At 31.8% G+C, this 27,856-nt stretch overlaps 1 long non-coding RNA gene across 2 annotated transcripts; it reads left to right on the top strand.

Annotated features, from left to right (window-relative positions):
• The first annotated feature begins 6,785 nt into the window (after positions 1-6,785).
• On the top strand, positions 6,786-9,481 carry LOC120351288. Of its 2 annotated transcripts, none has more exons than XR_005571289.1 (3): positions 6,786-6,844; positions 7,424-7,537; positions 9,430-9,481. It is a non-coding gene; the product is annotated as an uncharacterized LOC120351288 (long non-coding RNA). The 2 variants fall into 2 exon arrangements; XR_005571290.1 differs by lacking the exon at positions 6,786-6,844 and adding an exon at positions 6,856-6,906.
• Positions 9,482-27,856: the final 18,375 nt, after the last annotated feature.

Below are 27,856 nucleotides of genomic sequence, written 5' to 3'. Positions count from 1 at the left end.
CATATTCATATGATCATTAATTTCTGCAATATAATTTGCGATAGTTTGTTGTAGCTCTGATTCACTAGATGAATTGCTCTATTTATTCTGTCAGGTGCCGAATCTCATACCCTGAGATAAAATATATATTCATTACAAAGAAATCTATTAGATACCATAGAATTTAATATATATATATTTGGATTATTGGTTGTCAATTTATCAAGCTGATTTTAAGAAATCTATTTTTAATGGAATTGTCCAAGTCGACAAGTATTAGCAAGCTGATATCGCAGCTACATGCAAATAGATGCATATGATCATAAAATAAAAGCACATGGTAACGTTTCGTGCTGTAGAATTTAGAGAATAGTATTTAGCCTGTGATATTTTATTGATTTCGATTATTATTCTATTTTTATATTATATATTTTTTATCGCTCTATATATTTTTTGCTCTGATTTATTTTTTTGAGATATTTGTTAATATATGTATCAAATTGTTTATGGTGTGCGATTTATTCTAATTCCTCAATACTATGAGATAAGTATTATATATATATTTTTTAATGAATTATCAGAATTATTGTGGAAGCTCATATCTGGGCCTATAAAGATTTTTATGAGACTGTATCCTATGAAAAACCACGACCTAATTTTTATAATTGTTGAAATATTTCATGCTCTACCGACTGATGCCAAGCAGGAGGCTAATAATAATAATAATAATATAATAATAATAAAATAATAATAATAATATAATAATAATAATAATAATAATAATAAAATAATAATAATAATAATAATAATTTTATTTCTTAATAAGCATTCATTACAAACACAACATTACTACAAGAAATAATTATTCTATTGAGAAGACACTCCCGAGAAAAATTCTATTTTGGGAGTTGCCATCAAAGTCCATTTGTATAATTTATTTGATGCAATCAATTAAAAATAAATTAACTTAAACCATGAAATGTAAATATTCTAACAAAAGAGCTTACAGTCGGAATTTTTACAAAAGTTATTAATATTTGAATAAAAAATGAAAGTGAATGATGGAGACAGTGCTACCTTATGTCTAGTAGAATATTGTAGTAAAAACTGAAAGTTTTTTTTCAAGAGAATATGAAGAATGAGGTTATGACAATGAACATTAATCTATGTTGAAAATGAAAAGAGAGAGATGAATGATGAAAAGCGGCTCTGCCAGTTATTGTCAAAAACAAAAGCAAGCGTGAGAAAGAAAGAAAAGAAAATAGCTCGTTTCGTACCTTTCAAGCTTTTATTATTTAATTATAATTCTGTTTGTGTATTGTGGCTTATGGGTGCAATCTTAGCTTGTGAATTTAACTATTTTTTTTGAATAGGTCTTCGATCTCATCCATTGTTAACAGCCATTTTTTAATTTCTTTTTTGAGTTTTAGATAGCATGTTTGCTTTCTTGCCACGATTGGTATGTTGTTGAATATTTTAGGGGCTACATAGGAATAAAATCTACGAAAGCATTCTTTGTTTGGTTTTGGGGGAAGTAGACTTCTCGCTGAACGGAGTCCACAAGTTTCCCGCCGTGGATTGACAAGTTGTCCACTCCTATTGTAAAAAGTTAGTAATACTTTATAGAAGTACAGGTATCTCAAAGGCAAAAGGCCCCATTCCCTGAACAGCGGCAGTGAACTTGTTAAGCGAGGTTTGTTTGCTATAGTGCGAATTATGTATTTTTGCCCAGTTAAGATTGGTTTTAAAACAGAAAAGTATGCACCTCCCCGAACCGTTATTCCGTATTGCAGCCTGCTCTCGACAAGTGCAAAATATAGCGTTCTCAGCAAGTGCTTAGGGCAGAGTTTGCGGATGAAATATAATTTTCTACAAGTCACCCTTAACTCTTCTCTCAATTTTTGTATGTGGTGTGCCCAGCTGAGCTTGGAATCGATTATTACGCCTAAGTATTTTACAGACTCAGACTCCTCAATTCTGTCACAGTTGCAGTCTATGTCAAGATTTTTGCACTTATCGGTATGAGAGGGAATAGCTAGAGGTTGTGTGTTTTCTGCTTTAGATTTTAGTTGGAAGACGATAATTTTTGACTTTTTAGCGTTGATCTCGAGGGAGTTAATTTGAAACCACAGGTTCAAACGGCGTACATCGCTTGTAATCATTTGGGTCAGCTGAGTCTTAGTTTCAGCGCAGTAGCTCAGAGCTGTGTCATCAGCAAATGCTGTCAGCGATCCAATAAGGTTTCCTTCGCACAAATCATTTATATAGATCAGGAATAATTCGGCTGATAATCCTGATCCCTGCGGAACGCCACAGGATGAGTATCTCTTGGAGCTTAATGCGTCACCTACTCTCACTTGCTGTGATCTGTCCGCAAGGAAACTTGCAAACCATTTGTTACATACTCCCCTTATGCCGGCGTTATTCATTTTATTTATTAGAATTTTATGTTCTACTGTGTCATATGCCTTCCTTATATCAATAAATAAACTTGCACATTTTTTACTATTATTCACACCATTGTATATTTCTGACGTTAGTTTGAGCATAGCATCTTCAGTGTTACGTCCTTTCTGAAAACCGAATTGATTTTTACTGAAAAATTTATTCTTTGATAAGAAACTAACTAGCCTAACTCGTACCAGCCTTTCCAATAATTTGGCAAAAACTGACAAAAGTGCAATGGGTCTATAGTTGTTGGGGTTTTTTCTATCTCCTGATTTGAATAATGGTATGATTAATGCAGTTTTTAGTTGTGTAGGGTAAATACCAGAGCTCAGACTTAGATTATATAAATACGTCAGAACGTCAGCCAGGTGTTCTATCATACTCTTCAACAACTCAGCTCTAATATTGTCAAATCCAGGAGCTTTTCTTGATTTCATTGACATGGCTGTTGCTTTGACCTCTGAGACTGTAATAGGAAAAAAGACCATCGAACCTGGATATTTTACTTGTTGAGGAAATAGCTTGTCTACTAATTCTGAATTCCTTGGTTCCAGAGGGCCCTCCCCATCTAAAGCATTTCTTGTGGATGATACTAGAGCAAAGTGTTTATTGAGTTCATCGGCAATTCCAACCTCGTCCTCGATCGCTTCCCCATTATTATTGACAATTTGCTTTATTTTCTCGTCGCTTTTATTTTCCCCGATTAATGAATTTAACAATTTCCAGCTATCTTTAGAGTTACCTCCCAAATTGTTAAATGTATCCTGGAAATATTTACTTTTGGAATCGTCTATATCAGCTTTTAATTTATCTCTGTATTGTTTGTAGTGATTATTTAATCTGATATTATGTGGTTGTTTTTTTGTTTTTTTATACAGTTTATTTTTTACTTCAACTCGATTTAGTAAATTGGAGGTCAGCCACGGTTTGTGTTCGTTTAATTTCCGCGCCTTTATGAGTTTATCAGAGCTAACAGCATTGATACAATCCTTAAAAATTTCGATAAACTGATTGAAAGCAAGGTCTACCTGTGATTGATTATAAACGCTAGTCCAGTCAACCTCTTGTAGCCTGATGGAAAGCGCTTGATAATCAATCTTCCTAATTTTCTTGTTATTCCTAGCCTGAGATAATGACTGATTTAGTCTATTTGTACATAGGTTAAGATATAATTCAATAGTGCAGTGGTCGGTAATTCCGTTATTGCAAACATTAGTTGTTGGATTGAAACTATTTTTAGTGGCTGTATATCTAAAGAAAAGGTGATCTATGCATGTATTTGATGTGTTAGAAATTCGTGTGGGCTCATTCACATATGACATGAATCCAAAGCTTGACATAATAAAGTTGTACTCTTCAGTTTGTATGTCATCTTCAAGAAGGTCGATATTTATATCACCGGTGAAGATAACATTTTCCTCATTTCCTAACGCTGATAGCAAAACTTTTATCTCATCAAAGAACAAATTCTTAGGTAATGAATGAAATCTATACAATGCAATTATGCTCAGTTTAACATTATCAATAGTGAGATTAACTTTCAAACCGTCTGCTGAAACTATTGTAATCTTATCAGCAGTAGCTACCACACTTTCGTCCAAGTATACAGCCACTCCACCTGCTCTATAGTTATCATTACAATTTGTGAAACATTTATAACCTCTTATTTGATACAAGTTAGATTCATCACTGTAAATCCAGGTTTCTGTTAATATTATGCAAGTAGGTTTTATAGTACACTTATTCACAAAAATGGAGAATAGTTCAAAATTTTCACGCAAACTTCTAATGTTTTGAATCAAGCATGAAATTATGCTATTATTATGAGTCATTCATAATGGAAAAATAGGAGTTCGACAATATGAGATCAGATGAATTAATGTAAATAAATTCACTGTTATTCATTAATTAATACACTTGATTCATCATTACCTGCATCAGTTAGATTGACGGATTCATCACTTACACCACGCTGTTTGCTTTTCGTTGTTTCCAGTTTATCTAGGTCATCAACTGTCTCAAGAGATATTACCGGTTTTCCATCACTTTTCCTCATGAGAATCTTTCCATTTCGTATCCATAGGTATTTGTACGCTTTTTCAGTTTTTGCAACTTTCGCCAGGGCTAACACTTTTCTTCTTTCTGGAGCGAGGCTCTCGTTCACGTATAGGGTAATGTCGGAAGGAAGATTTAAGTGACGGGTCGAAAAATCTCTCTTCACTCGGCGCCTTTGTAGAATTTCCTCTTTTGTCAACTCTCCTTGTGAGTTTGATAATAATCGGCGGAGTTTTTTTTTTGGTCGCGCGTTGGGAGGCGGTGACAATTGTCAATTTGCATATCCGTAAGCTCGTGTCCTAACGCCTTGCTCACAGATTTCACTACACCGATCAAGTCCTCGTTCTTTTCCTGTGGATAGTTGTGTAGCTCGAGGCAGTTGGAGCGCGTATACTGCTGAAGATCGGATACAGCTCGTTGTAGGTTATGATTTTGTTTTTTCAGGATATTGATTTCTAACGCCTGAGAATCAATTTTTTCAAGGCATAGTGCAAGCTGCTCCTCCTGTTTTTCAAACTTATGAAGGATATCTGCCTCTTAATCGTTATTTAAATATAAAAAATAACGTGACAAAGTTTAGTGATATCAATAGGAGTTCATGGATATCAATACACATCACGGTAAATACAGTCAATGAACTTCTATTGATATCACTGTACGTTCAGTGATATCAATAGGTGCTTATGGATATCAATAGAAATAATGGTAAATACAGTCAACGAAAATCTATTGTTATCACTGAACTTTCAGTGATATCAATAAAAGTAAATGGGTATCATTAGAAGTAAATACAAACAAATAGAAATCATGGTAAATACAGTCAATCAGCTTCTATTGATTATATAAAATCTTCATTGATATCAATAAGGACAGGTTTCTGAGCTCTCAGGATGATATTACCCATGTTAACACACAATGTGAAAATCACGTGAATAAAAAGTGAAAATGTTAAAAGTTAAAATCAAACATTTTTTCAACTCTCAATTTAGGCTTTCTGACCAACAGTTCGGATGAAAAATCGAATTTCAACCCCTTTCTATCTGTTGCAAAATTGTTTACAACACACCGTTATCGAGATAAAAAAAATTTCATGCCAATTAAATTTTTGATGGAAAATTTTTTGAATTTTCCAAAAAAGTCTCACATTAAGCTTTCTGCTAATCAATTCGGGTGTAGAAATGAATTTCCAGCACTTTTTGCCTCTTGCAAAATTCGTCTACAGGGCACCGTTAACAATAACCTTTTGAGGTAATTTTAAATGCAGTTAAAAACTGAATAATTTTGGCAGATTTTCAATTTTCCCGAAACAATGTATTTTTGATGACTGATTCGGGTGTAGAAGTGCATTTCCAGCACTTTTTGTCTATTGCAAAAATCGTCTTCAGGGCACCGTTAACAATATATAGACCTTTTGCGGTAATTTTAAATGCAGTTAAAAACTACTTGGTAATAATTTTGGCAGATTTTTTATTTTCCCGGAACAATGTATTTTTGATGAACGATTTGGGTGTAGAAGTGAATTTCCAGCACTTTTCGTCTCATGTGAAAATCCTGTCAGACGTGCCGTTCACGTGCTACTGACGTTTAAAATTTAAAAAAAAATTTGGTTCATCATGAAAAATTCATGAACGTTTCTGTTCATATTATCAACCTTGTCCTAGAATTTAAAATGATTCTATTCAAAGTTATAAAAGTTATAACTCTTTTTCAAATTAGATAATAGTTTATGAGAAAAATCATGCAGTATCTGGAATTACTCACACAGACTTTGAAATGATTTTTGGGGTTTCAATTCAAATAATAACAACCTACTATTTTATCATTTCCAACATTATTTCAGTGTCAAGCACAAATGTCCCCCCATAAAAAATCAATAATCTCCACCTGAAACTAATATCAAATATTTTAATAACAGTAACATTGTCAATAATTTTGAAATTGCCACCATTACTATGGTGTCGAATGAAAATATCGATATATTATCAATAATATTGATACTGTGAAATGGAAATATCAAAGTCTTAACAATCGATATATCAAACTAATTCTAACTTTTTTCCCGGGGAAAACTGATTTTATTGCATTCAAAAATGTAGAAATCAGGATTGTATTCTACTTTTACTTATTTAAACTATGTAATTTGAATAACGCATTTCCAAACAAAGATGTAGATGACATTTGAGAATATTAATAGTCAATAATCATTATTTATCAATGTATTGATAATATTATATCGACATTTTGGGTCTATCGATAGAATGATCATGATGACACGATGCACCAGCACAATGAATTTTGCAAAGGACCAATGGTTTTTCGAATATTAGTCTGTAATTTTTGTGATTTTATCCAGGAAATATAGGTAAGTCAAGTGATTTTGTTTTTATTGATGTACCATAAAATGAAAGAATAAATTTATTATAGGTCTAAATACTTATATATTTAAATGATAATCTTTTTGAAAGACTATTATAGACCACGCATAAAATAACCTTATAACACAACACTGAATACCGTATTATTTAAGGCATAACTTAATAATAATAAGAGAAAAGCCTCTTGAATTTATCATTGCTGGAAATAAGATGATTATTATTCTAGGCAGACACACTCCAGAGTTATTATAATGAACTTAATATCAATAATATATGACTGTGGATTGATAGATTAAAATTTATTCAGTTGTTTTCTGGACCGGCAGGCTTTATTTAAACTTTTTCCAGCAAGCAATTGATTCATTTATTTATATTAACAGCTTTATATCTTATTCAAATTTAGAAAAACTATCAGTGTAGTCCTCTCATTTTAGCAATATATATTTTATATAATAAGAAAGTGTGAGACTGTGTGTTTGCAACATGTGTTTTTCCAATTTTCTAGTCAAAAAATATTATTTGAAATATGTTTAATTATAAGTAAACTTTTGTTTCATCTCTGATAGGAGCTGTGGTGATGAAATTTTCCAACACAAAAGAAAAAGACATAGAAGCAGTATGGTAATCAAATACTGGCTAAAGTCTCCAAAAACTCGGTTTACCAGCAAAGAGAAATCTAAGTAAGTCTCAATTTTGATTAATTTAAAAGAGAATATAAAGTTAAACAATTTTTTTCTATGGGTGATGTCCACATGAGCTCTAGGCTTGTGCTAATCATTATAAGCTAGTAATCATACCGGGTGAGTCATATGTAAGGGAACCTTTCAATAAATTAGAGACTGTTGTAGATATAATACTGTAGCTTTCAGGATATGTTACTGGTAGAATACTCTAACTCTTGACGTACGGTACAACTGAATTTCAACCCCTTCATAAGGGTTGACTAGTTTCAGAATGCATAATATGGTGACTCAAGAGTTTTAACTGGAATATTTTTAATGTTAACGCCTATTGTGTGGTACATTATTTTGAAGGGCTTTTTGAAACAAGAAACATAACATCAATTAAAATGTACTATGAAACTTGAATCCAAAACGGTGGCTGATTGAAGTTACAGTTTGTAAAGAAATGAGGGGTTATAACTCAAATATTTTTAATGTAAACACCCATTGTGTGATACATCATTATAAAGGCCTTTTTAAAACTAGAAAGATGACATCAATAGAAATCGATGATACTTTTATCCAAAATGGCGGCTGATTGAATTTTATCAATTATTTCTTTAAAAACCAAAACTTCAATCAGCCGCCATTTTGGATAAAAGTATCATAGAAGATTTTTATTGATTTCATCTTTCTCGTTCTGAGAAGGCTTTTAAGATAATACACAATGGGTATTTACATTCAAAATCTTTGATTTACAACCCCCAAGTCACTCCCTTATGAGGAGTTGAAATTCAGTTGTATGTCAAAAGGTGGAGTATTCGACCAATAACTTATCCTGAAAGTTACAGTATTATATCTACAACAGTCTCCAACTTATTGAAAGGTTGAAGACTGTGATGTTTTGAAAATAAATTCAATTTCAATATAAATTATTTTTGTTTCACCATTTATTAAAGCAAAAATCTCCCTATTGGCCATCCAGACATTTATGGTTTTTTCCCATTGGTGATGCAAAGCTAATACAAGCAAATGGATGATACAAAGTCCAACAGCTGAAAAAAGAAGCTTACATGAAACATTTTTGAGATTTGTCAGCTGTTGAATGATTACAAATGAAAATGAGCTTTCTTTTTGTAATTATAGTGTCCAGCTGTTAGATTGCATATATCACTACTTACTAGGAAAAATCCATTTGTCTGAATAGGACTTTATAGTTGAATTTAATTTTTATTCAGTTTTGTGTAAAATTATTGTAAAGTTAGGGTAGAGAATTTACTTCACATTATATTGTGGTTATTCAAAAGTTTTATAAGATTTATATTTTTTTAATGTAAAAATAAAGAATTGAAAAGGTTATTTATTCAGAAAAATTAAGGTAATCCTTCTCCATCTTTTCACGATAAAATATTGTAAAAATGTATTTTAAAAACGTTATTTTCATGTGAATTTTTGGAAATTTTCATGGGAAAGAAATGACCAAATGTGGGACAAGAAATGTAGAAAAACCCGTTTTATTCATGTTCTTTTCTGAGAGTTCAGTATACATGTTCAGTATAACATGAAAATGTAGAAACAAAAAAAAAAGTTATTTTAAAGTTTCAGTTTCACGTACTTTTCACGTGAAAAGTTGGAACATTTACACTTTTTTTCACGTGAAAAATGTGATTTTCTCGACTTTCCACCAGAATATGACGTTATAATGTAAAAAAACTGTGAGGACATAATTTTCACGTGAAAAAAACGCTCTTGTGTTATCTTGGACTTTCCTTTCAGGAGAGGGAGAGTCATGCATATTTAAATACATTTTTAGGTTATTAAATAAATTTGATAGCAGATTAATTCATGAAATAAAATCCTTATTTTCTAATTTGTGAAGATTGTATACTTTGAACTGTTATTTGTTCTAGAAATGTTCAAACACCGGATCCTGGAGGAAAATCTGAATGCTACAAAAATTGAAATTGAATTGAGGTGCAGTAACATAAACCAGTATGTAGCTCAAAAAATTGCTACTTTAAACAGGAAGAGATTAAAGTATTCTGGAGCACCACAATAAGGACCTTTCTTAATAGATAAATGACATGCATATGAGTTATTTTAATAAACAAACTTCTCACATTATTTATGTCTTAACTATTTACATCCCTTAATTTTTCATCAATATGTCAATAGACATATTCTATTCACTGAATCCAATTCACTTATATTAATTATAGATAATTAAACAGGTATACTCTCTTGTCTGATGCCAGTTGCAGCTGGGTTAAAATATTATAATCCTTGCAAATGTTATCTTCATCCTAAGCTGCTCTCCAAGATTTAAAAGAGGATTTTTTTCTATAAAGGAGACAGGCTGCTTATAGATGGCTATTGATCTGTATTGATATCAATACAGCTGGTTATGTATTGATATCCATGACTACCTATTGATGTGTATTGATATCATTAGGTATTAGGGCCAATACACATCAATACATATCCATGGAAATGTATTGATGTGTATTGATATCAATACAGCTGGTTATGTATTGATATCCATGGATATGTATTGATGTGTATTGATATCAATAGGTATTTGGGCCAATACACATCAATACATATTCATGGATACCTATTGATGTGTATTGGCCCAAATACCTATTGATATCAATACATTTTTTTTATTGATCTCTATTGATCACTTCCACTAGGGGGATAGGAAAATTATTATGTTTTTGACACATTATCACGTCTGAACTACTGGACTGATTTACTTGAGATGTTGCATATAAATTCTTAATTAACCGAGAATTCTTATTGGCCTATTTTCAATTCTTCTAGATTCCATCATGTCAAGTTTTCAGTTTGTTAAGTTTTAAAATATACCCTTGCGAAGCACGGGTTACCAGCTAGTATTATAATATGGACAAATCAAATCACTTCATGTTGTTTAGGTTGTAGCTTAAGTATTATTATTTTTTATGAAAAACAACAGAATTTGCATTCTTTAATCACTAATAATCTAATAAAAGTGAAACATGTAGAATAATACATAACTCAACTACTAGAATATAATCATGGAAATTGAATCAAGAAGAGTAAATACCGTAATAATATGATGATTTCTTGATCTATTCCAGACTTCAATGTAATAACGCAACCTTTTTTAACGTTTTATACAATGTGAAGTCAATTAATTTACAAATTATTGATCAATTTACTTATTTAATTCATTGACTGTAAGTAGTTGTATAAAACATTGAAACCGAATGAATAATGCATGTTACAAAACAGTAAAAATATTATATATTGTATAATATAGTTAGCAAACTTCTGTATACCGTAGTGTATAATAGTAGTAGGCTAGCAGTCACAATTTATTATAGTACAGTACCGGTACCGGTAGTTTTTGTCAATATAAATTAAACAGCTTAATATCTTATACCTACAGTATCTCTATAAATACTATACACATCAACTTAAATATAAATTTATGCATTAAAAACTTGAAATTGAAGTTGCTTTCCATGACGAAATACTATATAATAACTTTGTTGAAGTTCTGACACTGTGTTACTAGTAAATATTTGAAAAAACACTTACTTTTGATTGAGGTCTTGAGGAATGCATTTCACTCCTGAAGAGGAGCTTCATCAGCCTGACACCAGGGGCGCTTGCTCTTATGGGTTGGACTGTGTGGCCAAAATGTGGGAAAATATTACATTTGATTTGAAGTTGAGTTGATCATTTAATATGTTGGATTTGTCATAGTGGAGGTGTTTGAAAATTTCGTATTGTTCTAGTGTGTTGAGTCTCTGGCTTTTTTGAAGAATGTGTAGGATTTCGATATCTGTATGTATGTTTTTGTGATTGTGTCCTGTGGCTATTAAATGTTCTGCATATGTGAATTCTGAATTTGAATTTACTGCTTTTATGTGCTCATTGTATCTTATTTTGAAGCTACGGCCGGTCTGCCCAATATAGAATTTTGGGCATGTATTACATTTTAGTTTATAAATTCCTGTCTTTTCAAATTGTGAGCTGTCTATTTTTCGTGTTTTTAGTTGGGTTTTCAAGTTGTTGTTGGTTCTAAATGCTGTTTTGTAGCCTGATTTTTTGAATATGTTTGCTATGGATTGTGATTTTTGATTGAAATATGTTAGTGTGACATATTTGTTGGGATTTGGAGGTTTCTGTTTCTTGTTTTTCATTTTATGAAGTATTTTGTCTATTACATTGGATGAGTAGCCATTGTTTTGTGCCAGATACTTTATAGTGTTCAATTCTGTCTGGTAATCTTCTTTTGTAAGTGAATGCTTATTAGTCTATGGATCATGGAGTTAAAGGCAGCAAGTTTGTGTTGAGGTGGATGGTTTGATGTTTCATGTATGAGTGTATCTGTCATTGTGGGCTTTCTGAAAAAACTAAATCTTGGTTTGTTGTCCTGTTTTGATATGGAGAGGTCCAGAAAGTTTAGGGCATTGTTGGTTTCATATTCTGCAGTGAAATGTATGTTTTTGTGTATTTTGTTCAATTCTGAGAGGAGTTGATCACATTGTCTGGCATTTCCTTTGTAGAGCAGTATTATGTCATCAACATATCTTTCCCAATAAATGATTTTTTCTGCATGTTTATTTTTGAATATTTTTGTTTCTTCCATGTGTTGCAGGAAAATTTCAGCTAGTATACAGGAGATTGGGCTTCCCATTGGAAGGCCCTCTTTTTGACTGAAGTATTTTTGATCATGAGTGAAGTAATTTTGTGATGTTATGATTTTTAATATTTCTATTAGCTCTCTGGTGTGTTCTGGTGGATTGTTCTTGTTGTTCAGGATTTTTTCAATAATAGCTATGGTTTCTTTTACTGGGATGTTGGTGTAGAGTTTCTTGATATCAAATGATGCTAGAGTGGAATTATATGGGATGTGAATGTCTTTAATTTTATTTACAAGGCTAGTCATCCAATGTAATAGACAAAATACTTCATAAAATGAAAAAAAAAGAAACAGAAACCCCCAAATCCCAACAAATATGTCACACTAACATATTTCAATCAAAAATCACAATCCATAGCAAACATATTCAAAAAATCAGGCTACAAAACAGCATTTAGAACCAACAACAACTTGAAAACCCAACTAAAAACACGAAAAATAGACAGCTCACAATTTGAAAAGACAGGAATTTATAAACTAAAATGTAATACATGCCCAAAATTCTATATTGGGCAGACCGGCCGTAGCTTCAAAATAAGATACAATGAGCACATAAAAGCAGTAAATTCAAATTCAGAATTCACATATGCAGAACATTTAATAGCCACAGGACACAATCACAAAAACATACATACAGATATCGAAATCCTACACATTCTTCAAAAAAGCCAGAGACTCAACACACTAGAACAATACGAAATTTTCAAACACCTCCACTATGACAAATCCAACATATTAAATGATCAACAAAACTTCAAATCAAATGTAATATTTTCCCACATTTTGGCCACACAGTCCAACCCATAAGAGCAAGCGCCCCTGGTGTCAGGCTGATGAAGCTCCTCTTCAGGAGTGAAATGCATTCCTCAAGACTTCAATCAAAAGTAAATGTTTTTTCAAATATTTACTAGTAACACAGTGTCAGAACTTCAACAAAGTTATTATATAGTATTTCGTCATGGAAAGCAACTTCAATTTCAACACTGCAGGACCAGCAGACTTCCAAATCTTCAGGAAACTTGCTTTGAAGGTTAGGACTTTGGCCTTACACATAAAATTCAATAAGAAATGTCTTAAACTTAATATCACACCATCTTATGCTAGAATCAACATAAAATCAAAAGACAAAGCTGCTCTAATAACCAAATATTATCAAATACTATTTATAAAAGAATCAATAAAACAGCAACACAAACAGAAAGATGATCTTAACCTCAAACTGTATAGGTTACACCTGGAAATAGCCCACAAATACAAAGAACACATTATATTAGAAACTATTAACCATACAAACTCATGGGTAGAACACAAATTGAAGAAAATTCAGGAAAATCATGATAGAAAAATTGCAAACCTAACCCCAAAAGAAAAATTGTTCACCACAACACAAAAATTCCATCCTAGAACAGTAAACCTGACACAAATATCATTTGACAACAATGAGATGAAATTATTGAATAAGGGGCTAAAATATAACATGAAGAAACAAAATCAAAACTAAATGAAGCAATAGATGTAGAAACTAACATCCAAAAAATGACCTCAGATGAGCAGGATCAAGTGAGACATGAAGCATTAAAGATCATAAAAAAGTCCAACCAAAGTCATCACTACCCTACATTAACAGAGGAAAAAACTTTACTCTCCATAAAAGAAAAGGCAAAAACTCACAATTTAACATTCACAAAAGCTGACAAAGGAAACAGCATGGTTATAATCCACAATGATGATCTAAACAGAAAAATAGATGAATTTATCCTGGAAAATAATATAAAACAAATCCAGAAAGACCCAACAACAAGATATCAGAATGAAATTAAACTAGCTATAAACAGAACAAAACACATTCTCAAAGAAAATGAAAAAAGATATTTAAAAGAAATTCACCCTTCTGCACCTACTCTCCAAGCACTTCCCAAACTCCACAAAGAGAACACACCAGTAAGACCTATCATAGACTACAAAAAAGCTCCAGCATACAAATTAGCTAAACAAATGGATTCACAACTAAGGAAACTGATACCAGTAGACCAGCATCCTGCATATTTAAAAAACAGCTTGGACCTTGTAAATAAAATTAAAGACATTCACATCCCATATAATTCCACTCTAGCATCATTTGATATCAAGAACCTCTACACCAACATCCCAGTAAAAGAAACCATAGCTATTATTGAAAAAATCCTGAACAACAAGAACAATCCACCAGAACACACCAGAGAGCTAATAGAAATATTAAAAATCATAACATCACAAAATTACTTCACTCATGATCAAAAATACTTCAGTCAAAAAGAGGGCCTTCCAATGGGAAGCCCAATCTCCTGTATACTAGCTGAAATTTTCCTGCAACACATGGAAGAAACAAAAATATTCAAAAATAAACATGCAGAAAAAATCATTTATTGGAAAAGATATGTTGATGACATAATACTGCTCTACAAAGGAAATGCCAGACAATGTGATCAACTCCTCTCAGAATTGAACAAAATACACAAAAACATACATTTCACTGCAGAATATGAAACCAACAATGCCCTAAACTTTCTGGACCTCTCCATATCAAAACAGGACAACAAACCAAGATTTAGTTTTTTCAGAAAGCCCACAATGACAGATACACTCATACATGAAACATCAAACCATCCACCTCAACACAAACTTGCTGCCTTTAACTCCATGATCCATAGACTAATAAGCATTCCACTTACAAAAGAAGATTACCAGACAGAATTGAACACTATAAAGTATCTGGCACAAAACAATGGCTACTCATCCAATGTAATAGACAAAATACTTCATAAAATGAAAAACAAGAAACAGAAACCCCCAAATCCCAACAAATATGTCACACTAACATATTTCAATCAAAAATCACAATCCATAGCAAACATATTCAAAAAATCAGGCTACAAAACAGCATTTAGAACCAACAACAACTTGAAAACCCAACTAAAAACACGAAAAATAGACAGCTCACAATTTGAAAAGACAGGAATTTATAAACTAAAATGTAATACATGCCCAAAATTCTATATTGGGCAGACCGGCCGTAGCTTCAAAATAAGATACAATGAGCACATAAAAGCAGTAAATTCAAATTCAGAATCCACATATGCAGAACATTTAATAGCCACAGGACACAATCACAAAAACATACATACAGATATCGAAATCCTACACATTCTTCAAAAAAGCCAGAGACTCAACACACTAGAACAATACGAAATTTTCAAACACCTCCACTATGACAAATCCAACATATTAAATGATCAACTTAACTTCAAATCAAATGTAATATTTTCCCACATTTTGGCTACACAGTCCAACCCATAAGAGCAAGCGCCCCTGGTGTCAGGCTGATGAAGCTCCTCTTCAGGAGTGAAATGCATTCCTCAAGACTTCAATCAAAAGTAAGTGTTTTTTCAAATATTTACTAGAAATGAAAAAAGATATTTAAAAGAAATTCACCCTTCTGCACCTACTCTCCAAGCACTTCCCAAACTCCACAAAGAGAACACACCAGTAAGACCTATCATAGACTACAAAAAAGCTCCAGCATACAAATTAGCTAAACAAATGGATTCACAACTAAGGAAACTGATACCAGTAGACCAGCATCCTGCATATTTAAAAAACAGCTTGGACCTTGTAAATAAAATTAAAGACATTCACATCCCATATAATTCCACTCTAGCATCATTTGATATCAAGAACCTCTACACCAACATCCCAGTAAAAGAAACCATAGCTATTATTGAAAAAATCCTGAACAACAAGAACAATCCACCAGAACACACCAGAGAGCTAATAGAAATATTAAAAATCATAACATCACAAAATTACTTCACTCATGATCAAAAATACTTCAGTCAAAAAGAGGGCCTTCCAATGGGAAGCCCAATCTCCTGTATACTAGCTGAAATTTTCCTGCAACACATGGAAGAAACAAAAATATTCAAAAATAAACATGCAGAAAAAATCATTTATTGGAAAAGATATGTTGATGACATAATACTGCTCTACAAAGGAAATGCCAGACAATGTGATCAACTCCTCTCAGAATTGAACAAAATACACAAAAACATACATTTCACTGCAGAATATGAAACCAACAATGCCCTAAACTTTCTGGACCTCTCCATATCAAAACAGGACAACAAACCAAGATTTAGTATTTTCAGAAAGCCCACAATGACAGATACACTCATACATGAAACATCAAACCATCCACCACAACACAAACTTGCTGCCTTTAACTCCATGATCCATAGACTAATAAGCATTCCACTTACAAAAGAAGATTACCAGACAGAATTGAACACTATAAAGTATCTGGCACAAAACAATGGCTACTCATCCAATGTAATAGACAAAATACTTCATAAAATGAAAAACAAGAAACAGAAACCCCCAAATCCCAACAAATATGTCACACTAACATATTTCAATCAAAAATCACAATCCATAGCAAACATATTCAAAAAATCAGGCTACAAAACAGCATTTAGAACCAACAACAACTTGAAAACCCAACTAAAAACACGAAAAATAGACAGCTCACAATTTGAAAAGACAGGAATTTATAAACTAAAATGTAATACATGCCCAAAATTCTATATTGGGCAGACCGGCCGTAGCTTCAAAATAAGATACAATGAGCACATAAAAGCAGTAAATTCAAATTCAGAATCTACATATGCAGAACATTTAATAGCCACAGGACACAATCACAAAAACATACATACAGATATCGAAATCCTACACATTCTTCAAAAAAGCCAGAGACTCAACACACTAGAACAATACGAAATTTTCAAACACCTCCACTATGACAAATCCAACTTATTAAATGATCAACTTAACTTCAAATCAAATGTAATATTTTCCCACATTTTGGCCACACAGTCCAACCCATAAGAGCAAGTGTTATTTTTCAAGTTAATAATATTGATTGAGAATAATCCTTTTGATTTTAGTTTCAGTGATGGAAGATACTTTGATTGCTGATTGCTGAAAGTCAGGAAGATAGCCTTTAAATTGGAATGAAATTTTTAAGATTATGTTTATATTGAGTTTATGACATTTTATAATTTATATTTTTTCTTATGTCATTAAGGCTTTCGAATGATTTAGTAATTTTTTTTATGATAGAAATCTTAATAGACGAAGAAGAAAGTTTTTCTTTTCCATGAAATTAATATTAATGAATGTTCAAATTTTCATACAATTTAAATTATTTTCTATGTGTCTACTAATTTTATTTAATTAAAGGTAAAACTATCTACAAGATGAATCTTATAGGGCAAACATTATTTTTACCTTAAAGTGAATATTTTCAAGAAATTTTTTCTTTTATTGTGTTATAAAGTGTCTTGTTTTGTTTTGTGATAAATTCATAATTCTAGTCGATACTCGTTTTTGGACTTGTATTTCTAGGTAAATCAAATCATAAACTCTGGAATGTTCATTTTTAATTAAGGTTCTGAGCAGTTTTGGGCGAATGCCCGTGGTTTACACTTGGATTGCGTCCTATAGTTCATAAATAATAAATAAAATAAATGTTGGCTGGCGCACAAGTTTCCAACAATACTAGCCGAGCTACTATATGAAAATTATATTTGATTTCGCAAACCAAACGAAAATATCATATAAGTTAGCATCATTTCAATCTGAATTATTCCTTTTCTAAGAGTATTATATCAATTTATATAAAAGTTAACATCATAATTAATGAAGTATTCATTTTCTAAAAGCATTATATTAATTTATTACGGTGTTTTCATAAATGTTGCATTGTATATTGATGACACTCTGGCAAGTAAATTTGTTTTAAATCTGTTAAATTTTGAGAATGAAATCAGAACGTCAAGATAAAATCTAAATTGAATAACAGAATAAACTCCTGTTTTAGCTTTTGATGAATTGTAGGAAGAGTTAGAAATTAATGCTGTAATACATTTATTTACAGCGGTTCATGTGTGTCCCCAAACCAACTTCTTGTACTACCACCCCTTTGGTTCCGCAACTTTATGTAACACCGCTTCAAGACACCCGTTCAGACGACAGGTCTAGGGACGTAAGAGGACGTCGCCGTCAAGCCAAATTCAACCGGTAAAAGCTCACCGCCAAAAACAAGGTACTGTAACCCCGACGATAAAGCAACGTACAGACCAACGAAAGTGCAGTGTAGTGAAACAAAGGTTCATTCGAGAATGTCAATCAAAAGTGGGGATTCAAATTATTATGAAATGGGTTAGATGGGTTACTATCGACGAAACTTGGGTTCAACGGGCTTTTCTTTCTTGAGTAATTCCATGTTGAAATTAACTTGTTATTGATATTGTTGACTGATATACTTGATGACTGATATTGTTTGGTTTTGTGACGTATTGCTATCTAATCGGGGATAGTAATGCGCCCCCGAATCAGATGAAGAATGTCACCAAAGTAACATGAAATTGTTGTTTCTGTTGTTCGATTTTAGTTGCCAATGTTTATTGAAGCTGTTTGTATTTTTCAATTATTTCAAATTGTAGTGTTATTCTATAGTATAAACCTATTAAATCAGGCATGGCAAGATTAATTGAAGTTTTCTTGACTCTAGCCCGTTCACCTGCATGAATTAGGTATAGACTCAGGTATTTTCTAGATGTGTCGGCCTATTTCTAAATTCTGAATTTTATTCAAAATTGTCTTTTTTATCATATTTAAAAAGGGTGCAGGCACACAACTGCGCCACTGCTGCTGAATGTTTAGCGAAAGGCACACAACTGCGCCGACTCTGCTACAGAGCATTTTATATCTCTGAAATTCAAATTTAAAAAACAAAATCAAATTTTTTAACTCATTCTAATTAGTTAAGATTAATTTTTCTGAGTCGATACTTAATAATTCATTCTGTGAACGTGTTAACTGTCAATATTTTGGGTTTGGAGTTGAATGAATAATTTATAGTTGCTACTCCAATTTTTCTGAAGTTTAAATAATTGTAGATGAAACAGGAAAGTTATTCAGTTATGTTAAACCATTAAAATGATAATCTTTTGAAGTGCTTAAAGATAAAGTCAAGTATCATTGATGCTTAAGTTGAAAGTATTCTGAAACTTCTTATTGAAATTGATCATTGAGAAATTAAAGGTTTAACGGTAGAATAAAAATTAGTAGAAGAAACTAGCATAGGTGAAAAACAACTGATTCTAAGTGCTGAATAAATTTTTTGCATTCTGTGATTCCGTGAATGGTGATAGAAATTATTGTGATGTCAACGTACGTATTCTGGTCTCACGCATCGGGTACTTGAGTATCATCATAGTATAGTAGTAGTGAAAGTGAATATTGAGATTTTAAAAGTCAACTCAATGAAATTAGGAAAATGCGGAAATTATTATGGGAGAATGTTTGAGGGAAATAGGAATTTTTTTTTGATAAGTTTAGGTAAATCAAAGGTAATCAGGGAATAAATAGGAAACTCTTTTTATTAGTTATTGTTGATATGTAGTTTTGAAAAGTTGATGAGTAGTTTTGGCCTTGAGATGTTTAAACTAAATAATTAGATATTGTAGATTAAAGTTGAAACGATGATCAAATCCTTGGGAATTTGTATAAAAATAAGTTGATTGAGATGAGGTTGTTAAGTCCCTTTATCAGTAATGTTTATTCTCGAAAAGGTGAATCAGTTTTATTATTGGAAATATTTTTTTTTAGGTGTGATTTTTGCAGTAGGCATGCATAGTGATAGTGTAAAGATCCGTTGTGTTGGTGACATTTCCTGGGAAGGCTGTGGGAAATTTTTTTTTGTTTAGTTGAGACTCAAGATTTAGAGGAGGACACGGGGATGTCCTGCCTGTGTGTGTTGTTGTTGAATTTGGGTAATCGGCGCGAGTGTAGGTCCGTGTCCAGAGAGAACGGAGCACTGCCCGATAGTTGTCCATGTAACAAATCAAGGAATTTAGCTGTGACTAACCTTGCAAATTTGTACGGTGGAATTGTATAATTTTAGCGAAAGGCACCGAAGATGGTGTGAGCTAAGATTTTTTTGTATCTAGTAAACGGTCTGGTTCATTCGAGAGTTATGGGGCTCGTCAGTAGAATAACGTAAACCGAAATCTAGAATATTTAGTGAGTCTTCGTAGTGATTGTAAGGAAAACAATCAGCGTAATGCAGTTTAGGGAAGCCCGGTCAAAAGGTTCGTTAATGTTTGGTAGGAAAGTCAGCCGCAAAAACACAAGTAATAATTAGTAAAAAAAAAAAGGGGTATTATTGAGTTTAAAGTTGCTTAGAAATTTGGTATGGTAACGAAAATTGAAAGTTTTAGACAATGAATATTTAAAGTGATTAGTTAAGGTATACAAATAAAATAACAGAGAAACTTTTTCGAGTACCGAGGTAATGTTAAAATGGTTATCAGTGAAAGTAGAAATAAATATTGGAACAGTACTTAACGGGTTAAATTAAAATAAAATTAACAGTGAAATTCTTCTATTTGAATTTGAAATGAAAAGGGAAAATCTCTTGAGTTAAGCATAAGTTTTAAATTTATTCTGTAGTTGAGAGTTGAAGGGTTGATTGAAAATTTAAATGGGGATATAAGGTACAAATATGCAGGAAAATTCGTGTCAAAAAGGAAATAGAATTTTTGTTGGGAAAATTAAATTGAGGTAATTAACAGTAGTAGGACCCTTTAGAGATAAGTAGTCAAAAAGAATTAATAAATAAAAAAAAATAGGAAAATCTTTAATGAAATGATAAATTTTTTAATGATGAATAGTAAAATTGCAATCAAGTTTTCCATGTGAATAAGTTGGGATGTTTTGAGATCTAGTTAAATATGAAGTTTATAGTTGAGGGAATAATTATGTGAGGCTCCAGTAAGGTTGGAAATGTCAGTGAACTTGAGAATCAGTAATAGTGTAATAGTAGTCTATCAATGTGTTAATGTATTGGTAAATTTCATAATGTTGATAATCAGAAGGCAAGCAGTTGCAGTCCAATGCTAAGATAGTTGTTCCAGTTGAATTTTCATATTATTAAATCATGCCTTGAGAATTATTCTTCCAGTGTTTAGAGAAAATGTCACGTACTTTGAGTTTGAGATAAATAATATACAGAATTATTATTGTCGATTAAAGCCTGGAACCTGATATCATAGTTTTGTTTTGACTAGCGTTCTGTGGTAGAGGTTTCCTACTGGAATATTATAATGAAAAGTGTTTTTTCTCATGATTGTGGAATGCAAAATCGTGCTTGTGTCATATAGCTCTCGCGTTGATCTAATAATGCTGTTTCAATCATTGTTATCTTTGAATCGTAGTCTCTATGTAGAATAGTTTTGCCTATCGAATTGCTTTATATTGTTAAAAATATGTTGCACTCTCAACTCTATAGTAATGATAGTTAGATTTCAATACATTCAGCAGAGTGAAAAGGTTTCATCCTTTACTATTATAATCAATGTGCTTCATATTTTACAACAGCAGAGTAACATAGAACCAATTAAAACTATGATGTCTTTTAAACGTTTTCCCTTATTAGAGTTTGCAAAGAAAATAACCAGGGACTCAATAAAGTGATTGAAGTATTCAAGATTCTTATACTCGGTCCGTCTTTAGTGCCTACTTAAAAAGTGGACACTGCCATATTGTTTTGTCCTGACTCTTGCCACAGTTTTAAAGACTCTTGCCACAAATCTCAATTAGTTATACATTTTGCTGAATTTCGGAATGATTAAAGAGATTTCTTTTGAAGAGGGCCCGCTTCAAATTGGATCCTACTATCAATCCAGAAATTCGACTCTCCAAATCATACAGAATGCCTCTATGGTAACATATCCTGATTAGATTTCTTTTTGCGTGTTTCACACCGGAAGGAGGGGGAGTGTGCCGAGCACTATATTTAATTCAGGCCTTTTCCCAAGTTATAATAGTAAATTTAATACGCAATAGACTAGAGCCATTATTGTAAGTGAGTTAGCGAAATAAATTATTTTCTCTCTCTATTATGAACGGCCATGACTTCGAGTTTCCCATGATAGATATTTAAAAATTGTGGCTCCGAGTCGTCGAGGAATGTAGATTATGGAATTATCTCTAAAACTTAGCCTTCTTGTCGCGACATAGAGTGCGATAAGTTGGAAAACAGCAAGCATTGAAATTATAACAAACTACCGATTTTGCCAGAGAGAAATGAGACCAGATTACATTTCAGAGGACACTTTGATAGGAGCACTACGAGAGTAAAGATGTAGTCATTATGTTTCGCCCTTTTTGGGCAAGTTTATAAGTTTATATAATTAGTTAATGTAGGAGCTAGTTTTATTTTTATTAAAGTTGAATTTCTAGTAGTACCATGTCCTGAAAGGTTTAATTGTGTTTCTTCTTCATGTACAAAAAATTGTTTCTTCAAATAACCGCTAAGGTACGTAAAATAAGGTTAAAATATAATTTAGGGAATTCAATTAATTGATACTTCAATCAAAGAGTATTTTATCAACAAAGCCTGTTATTTTTCAAGTTAATAATATTGATTGAGAATAATCCTTTTGATTTTATCAGTGATGGAAGATACTTTGATTGCTGATTGCTGAAAGTCAGGAAGATAGCCTTTAAATTGGAATGAAATTTTTAAGATTATGTTCATATTGAGTTTATGACATTTTATAATTTATATTTTTCTTATGTCATTAAGGCTTTTGAATGATATAGTAAATTTTTTTATGATAGAAATCTTAATAGATGAAGAAGAAAGTTTTTCTTTTCCATGAAATTAATATTAATGAATGTTCAATTTTAATACAATTTAAATTATTTTCTATGTGTCTACTAATTTTATTTAATTAAAGGTAAAACTATCTACAAGATGAATCTTATAGGGCAAACATTATTTTTACCTTAAAGTGAATATTTTCAATATTTTTTTCTTTTATTGTGTTATAAAGTGTCTTGTTTTGTTTTGTGATAAATTCATAATTCTAGTCGATACTCGTTTTTGGACTTGTATTTCTAGGTAAATCAAATCATAAACTCTGGAATGTTCATTTTTAATTAAGGTTCTGAGCAGTTTTGGGCGAATGCCCGTGGTTTACACTTGGATTGCGTCCTATAGTTCATAAATAATAAATAAAATAAATGTTGGCTGGCGCACAAGTTTCCAACAATACTAGCCGAGCTACTATATGAAAAATTATATTTGATTTCGCAAACCAAACGAAAAATATCATATAAGTTAGCATCATTTCAATCTGAATTATTCCTTTTCTAAGAGTATTATATCAATTTATATAAAGTTAACATCATAATTAATGAAGTATTCATTTTCTAAAAGCATTATATAATTTATTACGGGTGTTTTCATAAATGTTGCATTGTATATTGATGACACTCTGGCAAGTAAATTTGTTTTAAATCTGTTAAATTTTGAGAATGAAATCAGAACGTCAAGATAAAATCTAAATTGAATAACAGAATAAACTCCTGTTTTAGCTTTTGATGAATTGTAGGAAGAGTTAGAAATTAATGCTGTAATACATTTATTTACAGCGGTTCATGTGTGTCCCCAAACCAACTTCTTGTACTACCACCCCTTTGGTTCCGCAACTTTATGTAACACCGCTTCAAGACACCCGTTCAGACGACAGGTCTAGGGACGTAAGAGGACGTCGCCGTCAAGCCAAATTCAACCGGTAAAAGCTCACCGCCAAAAACAAGGTACTGTAACCCCGACGATAAAGCAACGTACAGACCAACGAAAGTGCAGTGTAGTGAAACAAAGGTTCATTCGAGAATGTCAATCAAAAGTGGGGATTCAAAATTATTATGAAATGGGTTATATGGGTTACTATCGACGAAACTTGGGTTCAACGGGCTTTTCTTTCTTGAGTAATTCCATGTTGAAATTAACTTGTTATTGATATTGTTGACTGATATACTTGATGACTGATATTGTTTGGTTTTGTGACGTATTGCTATCTAATCGGGGATAGTAATGCGCCCCCGAATCAGATGAAGAATGTCACAAAGTAACATGAAATTGTTGTTTCTGTTGTTCGATTTTAGTTGCCAATGTTTATTGAAGCTGTTTGTATTTTTCAATTATTTCAAATTGTAGTGTTATTCTATAGTATAAACCTATTAAATCAGGCATGGCAAGATTAATTGAAGTTTTCTTGACTCTAGCCCGTTCACCTGCATGAATTAGGTATAGACTCAGGTATTTTCTAGATGTGTCGGCCTATTTCTAAATTCTGAATTTTATTCAAAATTGTCTTTTTTATCATATTTAAAAAGGGTGCAGGCACACAACTGCGCCACTGCTGCTGAATGTTTAGCGAAAGGCACACAACTGCGCCGACTCTGCTACAGAGCATTTTATATCTCTGAAATTCAAATTTAAAAAACAAAATCAAATTTTTTAACTCATTCTAATTAGTTAAGATTAATTTTTCTGAGTCGATACTTAATAATTCATTCTGTGAACGTGTTAACTGTCAATATTTTGGGTTTGGAGTTGAATGAATAATTTAGTTGCTACTCCAATTTTTCTGAAGTTTAAATAATTGTAGATGAAACAGGAAAGTTATTCAGTTATGTTAAACCATTAAAATGATAATCTTTTGAAGTGCTTAAGATAAAGTCAAGTATCATTGATGCTTAGTTGAAAGTATTCTGAAACTTCTTATTGAAATTGATCATTGAGAATTAAAGGTTTAACGGTAGAATAAAAATTAGTAGAAGAAACTAGCATAGGTGAAAAACAACTGATTCTAAGTGCTGAATAAATTTTTGCATTCTGTGATTCCGTGAATGGTGATAGAAATTATTGTGATGTCAACGTACGTATTCTGGTCTCACGCATCGGGTACTGAGTATCATCATAGTATAGTAGTAGTGAAAGTGAATATTGAGATTTTAAAAAACTACCGATTTTGCCAGAGAGAAATGAGACCAGATTACATTTCAGAGGACACTTTGATAGGAGCACTACGAGAGTAAAGATGTAGTCATTATGTTTCGCCCTTTTTGGGCAAGTTTATAAGTTTATATAATTAGTTAATGTAGGAGCTAGTTTTATTTTTATTAAAGTTTGAATTTTCTAGTAGTACCATGTCCTGAAAGGTTTAATTGTGTTTCTTCTTCATGTACAAAAAATTGTTTCTTCAAATAACCGCTAAGGTACGTAAAATAAGGTTAAAATATAATTTAGGGAATTCAATTAATTGATACTTCAATCAAAGAGTATTTTATCAACAAAGCCTGTTATTTTTCAAGTTAATAATATTGATTGAGAATAATCCTTTTGATTTTATCAGTGATGGAAGATACTTTGATTGCTGATTGCTGAAAGTCAGGAAGATAGCCTTTAAATTGGAATGAAATTTTTAAGATTATGTTCATATTGAGTTTATGACATTTTATAATTTATATTTTTCTTATGTCATTAAGGCTTTTGAATGATATAGTAAATTTTTTTATGATAGAAATCTTAATAGATGAAGAAGAAAGTTTTTCTTTTCCATGAAATTAATATTAATGAATGTTCAAATTTTAATACAATTTAAATTATTTTCTATGTGTCTACTAATTTTATTTAATTAAAGGTAAAAACTATCTACAAGATGAATCTTATAGGGCAAACATTATTTTTACCTTAAAGTGAATATTTTCAATATTTTTTTCTTTTATTGTGTTATAAAGTGTCTTGTTTTGTTTTGTGATAAATTCATAATTCTAGTCGATACTCGTTTTTGGACTTGTATTTCTAGGTAAATCAAATCATAAACTCTGGAATGTTCATTTTTAATTAAGGTTCTGAGCAGTTTTGGGCGAATGCCCGTGGTTTACACTTGGATTGCGTCCTATAGTTCATAAATAATAAATAAAATAAATGTTGGCTGGCGCACAAGTTTCCAACAATACTAGCCGAGCTACTATATGAAAAATTATATTTGATTTCGCAAACCAAACGAAAAATATCATATAAGTTAGCATCATTTCAATCTGAATTATTCCTTTTCTAAGAGTATTATATCAATTTATATAAAAGTTAACATCATAATTAATGAAGTATTCATTTTCTAAAAGCATTATATTAATTTATTACGGGTGTTTTCATAAATGTTGCATTGTATATTGATGACACTCTGGCAAGTAAATTTGTTTTAAATCTGTTAAATTTTGAGAATGAAATCAGAACGTCAAGATAAAATCTAAATTGAATAACAGAATAAACTCCTGTTTTAGCTTTTGATGAATTGTAGGAAGAGTTAGAAATTAATGCTGTAATACATTTATTTACAGCGGTTCATGTGTGTCCCCAAACCAACTTCTTGTACTACCACCCCTTTGGTTCCGCAACTTTATGTAACACCGCTTCAAGACACCCGTTCAGACGACAGGTCTAGGGACGTAAGAGGACGTCGCCGTCAAGCCAAATTCAACCGGTAAAAGCTCACCGCCAAAAACAAGGTACTGTAACCCCGACGATAAAGCAACGTACAGACCAACGAAAGTGCAGTGTAGTGAAACAAAGGTTCATTCGAGAATGTCAATCAAAAGTGGGGATTCAAAATTATTATGAAATGGGTTATATGGGTTACTATCGACGAAACTTGGGTTCAACGGGCTTTTCTTTCTTGAGTAATTCCATGTTGAAATTAACTTGTTATTGATATTGTTGACTGATATACTTGATGACTGATATTGTTTGGTTTTGTGACGTATTGCTATCTAATCGGGGATAGTAATGCGCCCCCGAATCAGATGAAGAATGTCACCAAAGTAACATGAAATTGTTGTTTCTGTTGTTCGATTTTAGTTGCCAATGTTTATTGAAGCTGTTTGTATTTTTCAATTATTTCAAATTGTAGTGTTATTCTATAGTATAAACCTATTAAATCAGGCATGGCAAGATTAATTGAAGTTTTCTTGACTCTAGCCCGTTCACCTGCATGAATTAGGTATAGACTCAGGTATTTTCTAGATGTGTCGGCCTATTTCTAAATTCTGAATTTTATTCAAAATGTCTTTTTTATCATATTAAAAAGGGTGCAGGCACACAACTGCGCCACTGCTGCTGAATGTTTAGCGAAGGCACACAACTGCGCCGACTCTGCTACAGAGCATTAATCTCTGAAATTCAAATTAAAACAAAATCAAATTTTTTAACTCTTCTAATTATTAAGATTAATTTTTCTGAGTCGATACTTAATAATTCATTCTGTGAACGTGTTAACTGTCAATATTTGGGTTTGGAGTTGAATGAATAATTATAGTTGCTACTCCAATTTTTCTGAAGTTTAAATAATTGTAGATGAAACAGGAAAGTTATTCAGTTATGTTAAACCATTAAAATGATAATCTTTTGAAGTGCTTAAAGATAAAGTCAAGTATCATTGATGCTTAAGTTGAAAGTATTCTAAACTTCTTATTGAAATTGATCATTGAGAATTAAAGGTTTAACGTAGAATAAAAATTAGTAGAAGAAACTAGCATAGGTGAAAAACAACTGATTCTAAGTGCTGAATAAATTTTTGCATTCTGTGATTCCGTGAATGGTGATAGAAATTATTGTGATGTCAACGTACGTATTCTGGTCTCACGCATCGGGTACTTGAGTATCATCATAGTATAGTAGTAGTGAAAGT

This window comes from Nilaparvata lugens, chromosome 5 (genome assembly GCF_014356525.2).
Source record: "Nilaparvata lugens isolate BPH chromosome 5, ASM1435652v1, whole genome shotgun sequence".
In the NCBI taxonomy this organism is placed as follows: domain Eukaryota; kingdom Metazoa; phylum Arthropoda; class Insecta; order Hemiptera; family Delphacidae; genus Nilaparvata; species Nilaparvata lugens.
This window is presented reverse-complemented; position numbering and strand designations above follow the sequence as displayed.